Source organism: Argopecten irradians, chromosome 12, assembly GCF_041381155.1.
Source record: "Argopecten irradians isolate NY chromosome 12, Ai_NY, whole genome shotgun sequence".
Lineage (NCBI taxonomy): Eukaryota > Metazoa > Mollusca > Bivalvia > Pectinida > Pectinidae > Argopecten > Argopecten irradians.
The window spans coordinates 31,518,127-31,525,209 of record NC_091145.1 but is presented as its reverse complement, the minus strand read 5'-3'; positions in this window follow the sequence as shown (position 1 = coordinate 31,525,209).

The window sequence follows — 7,083 nt, the reverse complement described above, 5'->3', positions numbered from 1 at the left end:
TATTTCAAGATGGCTGCTGGCCCACTTCCTGTGTTCGGGTTCATTTCAGATCTCAATGAAAATTGGTCTAAAGGGGTTTTATTTGATTCAGAAGGGGGGACTTTAGGTGAGGACAATCATATTTTATAAAGGACCAGGCTAAGACCCATGGGGATAGTACGGCGGAGGTCCAAGCTGGGAGCTTAGCTGAAATTTGGCTTTAAAATCTGACTCCTTATATTAATCCTTGAATGGGTTACAACCATATATAGATGAAGGGCAACCAAGTTTGTTCAACAAATGACATTTACCTATTTCAGAAACTTACATATTCAACTAAGGAGTTCCTTGTATTATTTATATTAATTGTTAACCACTACTTTATACTGTGACTTTGTTGTTTTGTGCCATGAGTCAGATGACCGTAAAGGCCCAACAACATTTTGTATAATATAAAGAAAACGAATATAAATCATATATAAAAAGCCCCGTTTATCGTTGATCGCTTTTAGTAAAATCACGGTACGATAATGTGAAACGTAATTTATGACAAAATAGGCCTGGGACATCTCTAAAATCAACATGCGGTCTAGTTTAGCTTGTCAATAGATTGTTTTGACGCAATGCATTGATGCATCAGCTGCGAAACTACAGTTTGTGCGTATCTAAATAGGATCTATAATAGACCTATCTGATCTGATCTATATAAAAGAGTGTTAAAACAATGTTCTCTGTATGATAACACCCGTTTTCTACGCGTATTCGAAGAGATTGTTACGTAGATGCCCTAGATTTGCGGGGTGTGTCTTCTAATTTATTCATACTACACGAAGCTCTTTAGACTTAAACATCCCATTGATCCTGTTGTAGTGGTAAATTAGATTTCATACATGCATAAGCTTCTATTTGACTTTGTTACTTACAGTGTACATAACATATTCAGCCTATTTGTATAGTATATGCCAATACAAAATATATGTTTGGTTCACTATCGATGAAACGGGTTCTTGGGACACTTTCTGACATTAATATGGCTTAATATAGCTACAAACTTGGTTTGAAATAGTAAGAGGGTCTGTTAAGTAGAATGTGTTTTTGCAGGCATTGGTCATTCTACGGCTCTGATAAATAATACCATTTGATGTAAGTCTATATATGGTTTCAATTGCTTTATTTCAATGTACTATCTTATCTCCAACAAGGAATGAATATGTATTCCATAGTTTGATTGCAATATCTGTGGTTTGAGTGGAAACTGATCCAGGTTCTAACCGTAAATCGGGTATTATTTTTCCAGGAACGCCGACTTTTCACAATCTAAACTTGACCCTGTCTTAAATACCCTTAAAACCCCTGTATTGAATGGCACTTAGAAAAAAAATCCACTAAGTTAAATGTAAAACAACTGCGCTGATTATGTCTATCATAACTTTATCTCCGTCCATTCACCACCGTCAGTTTTCATAACACAGAAAACTAAGATTTTCTCTCCAATTCTTAACAAGAGGACCAGAGGGCCTGTATCGCTCACCTGGTTTGTAATGCCAAGTACGTTTGTGAATACTGGTTCATTGTTTCTTTTCTAAAGGAATTTGAATATTTATCTCTAATTCCCCTATTGGGCCCCATCCCTTCTGCACCCGGTGGTCAGAGCCAAAATTTATTCAAGTTCTGTTCCCCATTTCCCAAGGATGTTTGTGGCCAAATTTGGTTACAATCCATGCAGAACTCTATGACTAGTAGCGATTTAAAGGATTTACCTCTATATATATTTCCCCTATTGGGCCCCACCCCTCCTGCCCCCGGGGGGCCAGAGCCAAAATTTATACAAGTTCTGTTCCCCTTCCCCCAAGAATGTTTGTGGCCAAATTTGGTTTCAATCCATGTAGAACTCAATGACAAGTAGCGATTTATAGGATTTACCTCTATTTCCCCTATTGGGCCCCACCCCTCCTGCCCCCGGGGATCAGAGCCAAAATTTTTACAAACTCTGTTTCCCTTCCCCCAAGGATGTTTGTGGCCAAATTTGGTTACATTCAATTCAGAACTCTCTGACTTGTAGCGATTTAAAGGATTTACCTCTATTTCCCCTATTAGGACCCGCCCCTCCTGCCCCTGGGGGATCAGAGCCAAAATTTATACAAACTCTGTTCCCCTTCCCCGAAGGATGTTTGTGGCCAAATTTGGTTACAAACCATGCCGAACTCTAGGACAAGTAGCGATTTATAGGATTAACCTCTATATATATTTCCCCTTTTGGGCCCAACCCTCCTGCCCCGGGGGGGGGTCAGAGCCAAAATTTATACAAGTTCTGTTTCCCCTTCCCCAAGGATGTTTGTGGCCAAATTTGGTTACAATCCATGCAGAACTCTATGACTAGTAGCGATTTAAAGAAAATGTTGACGGACGCCGCGCCATGACATAAGCTCACCGGCCCTTCGGGCCAGGTGAGCTAATAAATCACATCGTATACGCCGGCTATTGGGACTGCGAATTAAATAAATTGAATAACAGAGTTACAAAAATGTCATCAATTGATCTATAATGTTGGACCTTAGACATCGTATTTATTGTCTTTTTACAATTGATTTAATTTGCTCTATAAATAAACAGCTGGTCACTATAAGAAATTGAGCTTTTGTTATACCTACAATTGTTATTGATGAATCGATTCTTAACAGTTGTGTTTCTTTGTTCTCCTTTTCTCTTTTATTTTTTCCTGTTTAATATTAAGCTTTTTCTTTTGGTTCGCTAAAATTTTCTTTGAGAATCTTGACAAGTCGATAATATATTGATTGCAACTGCCGAACATCTGATTCTGATATTTCTAGATACGTTTATGTCAAATACTTATAAGTTCAGCTGTAGATATCGCATTGATAGTATTTAGTATTTCTTTACATATTAAAATACATTATTGTGTTACATATTTAAATATATCTTTATTTGACAAGAAATCAGTTATAAATAATTTTACATCTGGTTTTACTTGTTTCGTTTATTGGTCGATATATATTTTATATGTATGTACATATTGTATAGTAACACATTAAAAATGTCATCACATCTATACGTGCAAGTATGGCGGCTAGACCCATTACTCGAAGGGTTAGGATGACCTATAGTCGTCATGTTTCGTCCGTCGTCGTTCCCCGTGCGCCGTGCGTTATTTTTTCACATTTTGAACAACTTCTCAAGTTATACCAGCTCGATTTGATGAAATGATCCTGAAAAGGTCCCGACCAAGTGTTGATATTTTTCGGGTCGATACGAAATCAAAGATGGCCACCATAGCCGCCATCTTCCAAACATATCTTGTACTTCTTCTCAAGTTCTACTTGTACGATTTCACAGCCGACACCTTGAAATCATATTTATAACTTCTTCTCAAGTCTACCAGTGCGAATTAGCTGATATTTGCCTGAAATCCTGACATGGTGCCGACAAAGAGTTGTTTTTTTTTCATGTCGATCAAAATCCAATTATTATATATTATATACAACAAACAAACGGATGACCTTAACTATATACAAATATATATACAGAGAGAGAGAGAGAGAGAGAGAGACATAGAGGAGAGAGAGAGAGAGAGAGAGAGAGAGAGAGAGAGAGAGAGAGAGAGAGAGAGAGACTTATTAGCATATATAACATATATCGTAACATATATCGTAACATATATATATATTTTTAATAAAGTAGATGGTCCATCGCGGCTCAGGTGACAATCACCGGTGTTAACTATTCCACTGTTCATGCCATTCAAACTATCTAATGTCTATCACATACCGTGCCTTCGATGTCTTTCTCCTTATCGTTCGCTGATCCTTCTATAAAATCTTATCACAAACATATTGTCACCCGAGCCGGGAAAGACCAGAATGATGTAATATATTAAAACAAACAAAGCAATATTCTAATTAAATCTATTAGTATCTTTAATAAACTGCTGGGTGGATTGGCAAATAGTTTCGTTTTCTTGCTCGGAAAACATATTTTGATCTTCTTAAGTTCTTCTGGGGCGATTTGACTGAAACTTGCCTGTGACATAGTTTCGACCAAGTGTTGTTATTTTTCCGGTCGATCAGATATCCAAGATTGCCGCCATAGCCGCCATCTTGAAAATACATTTTGAATTTATTATCAAGTTCTATCAGGTTGATTTAGTTGAAACTTGCCTTAAATAATTCTGATATGGTCTCAACAAAGTGTTGTCATTTTTCGGATCGAATTAAAATCCAAGATGGCCGCCACAGCCGCCATCATGAAAATATATTTTTCTACTGGTGCGATTTAACTTTAGTGACACAATATCTCATTATTTTCTTATATGACAAGGCAGTAAGATATCCGTTCAGGCCCTTGGGCCTCTTGTTATTTTTGGGACAGGACTGAAGAGTGAAGATGCATAAATAACACATAGTTTACACTTGTAGTATTTAAAAACGTATAAAATAGTTATTTCAATACTATCAAAGAGTATAGAATACAGTCTTTACATATCACATTGTTTGTGTTTATTCAAAACGAGAAGCAACAATGCCTCAAACATCCCGGGGAGGTAGGCTAGACATCGCTGCGTTCATTGATAATTTCAGTTGTAAACAATACTCCAATTTATATCATCTCAGTTTCGTAACATGGAGCAAAGTGACCGAAGCTATGTTTGCTGTACTCAAAGGAATAATAATGGAGACAACATTTGTTGTTAAATGTCATTTACTAATGACTTCTCAAATATTCGAGTTTCATAGATAACATTATGTGTTATTGATAAACATCAATAACAATAAGATTGAAAAACAAATATTTGAACCAAACAACAAATATGGGGTACAAAATGGGCATAGACGACCAAGATCGATATCTGAACAGTTACATATAATCAAGTACAGATATGAACGTGGTAATCAACCAATCTTCCTGTTTTCATGATTTAACATCCCTGCACATCAATATAAATAATTGTGTGATAAATAGGAAACCAATCAAATTCATCTTGATGATACATAAATAAAAGCAGGATTACTAACTACTATATAAATATATACAATCAATAATTTTCATGTGACATCGTGATATAACCAATGTTTTATTTATAATAAAGGAACATAATAGGTCTATCGTGTCACAACGCCTACCATCAAATGCATGTTGACTTTCCAAGGATGGTTAATCACTAATTAAATTCCCTTACTTGGTGTTAAGTGATTAATTACTGGGATACTTAATTACAAATCATATTAAACATGCATTAACATTATAATCACTAATGATGTCACCTTGCCTTTAAGTATATTTCGTTGTTGGATTCTTAGTTATAAGATATTTTTTTCTACTTGAAATAAATTTTATCAAGATTCTATGGTGGCTGATTTGCGCTTTTTCGTCTCTTCGACCCCACAAGACAAAAATTTAAAATTTTGATACTCAAAATAAACAAACATTAAATTTCGCCTCGAAAACACGAGATGCAGAAATAGTTAATATTTGTCTCCTCGGAGCGAAAAAAAAACGAAATAGCACAAATCAGCTACCGTAAGATTGTTTGTTTCATTAATTAACGTCCTATTAACAGCTATGGTCTTGTAAGGACGGCCTCCCATGTATGCGGTGTGTTGCCTGTATGTAGTGCGAGGTGCGTGTTGTGGGAGACTGTGGTGTATTCGTGGCGTGCCTTCTTGTATAGTGGAACTGTAGCCCTTTTTATAGTGCTATATCACTGAAGCATGCCACCGAAGACACCAAGCAACACATCCCACTCAGTCATATTATATACTGAAAACGGACGAACCAGTCGTCCTACTCCCTGTATGCTGAGCGCTTAGCTGGAGCAGAAACTACCACTAAGATTCAGAGCATCATGTATTGATCGATATATCGAATATGGTATATTTCCAAATCAAATAAAAGGCTTTGTTGTCTAAAGTTTGTAGTTGGTAATTAAGCAAATGTTATGATGAATTATTAATAGGAAAAATCACTGAACATATATAGATTTTCCAGCATATCTCACATTAGCCTGGTTCTTGCATTATATTCATTGTTTTATTAGCTTCATTGTGTTAGGAAATTCCAAGAATTCATTATTGAAAATGATTATCAATATATTTCCTGGTGTATATGTGTTTACATTAAATAATCACAAGCATCAATGTAATTTTGCTTTACATTTCTTGATCATTAAATAAGATAAAACCCAGCATTTGAACCTTAAAATTTGCTTAGGGTTTTATATTTCAACAAAGTTTTTTTCCGAGAAAGTGTTTCTAGCGCGATTACCCAATGCAACAACTTTCTCGTTTTTGATACGCTATATGAACGAAGACATGATCACGTTAATTGATGTAAGATGTTTGTATCATAAGTTGGTATGTGAAAGAACGTTTACTTTTTTCAGACAATCAGGTCATTGGCGTTTGTAAAATGTCTCTGCATCGAATTGTTATTTGTATACACAGCAGCGAAAATTTAGCACCAACCATTTTTTTTAGAAACTTCGAAGTTACCAATAACAGATTGAATTGAGGCCCTGCAAGTAGGGCGTTAGAATTGTACCTGCTGGCCATATTTCATGATTGTAAAACAGCCTTTCCAGAAAAATGGTCCTATTTTTTTCAACTTTGTCACTTGTACCTTGCCGATTCCACAATTATGTTATCAATTCTATGTAATTTGTTGTTCCAAATGTAAGACGACGGTCTTTGGCTACATGAAAAAATAGGAATGAGTTATTTCCGTCAACCGTTTCTTGTCTCTGTTGCTTAGAATAAGCTTTCAAATCGTATTTTTCGAAGTCGCTTTGTTTAGAACAGTTAAGAGCTAGTGCAGTTCAATGAATATTCTCTTTGTTGAAATATTGATTTTGCCGTGGCAAGACTTTGACATACAATATGTATAGAATCTGATAACTTTTGTTTAAAAAAGATCGTCAGATATTCTCTTTGGTGAAATATTTCGTAATGTCACCAAACTCCTAATAACATCCGTTACGAAAATTAAAACAAAATAAAACATAACCACAAAAATGTTATTTGTAAATCCCAAATTTAGAGTCGGACTGACTATTTAAAAAAAAAATATTTGTCCAAATCGTCGTCATGGGTA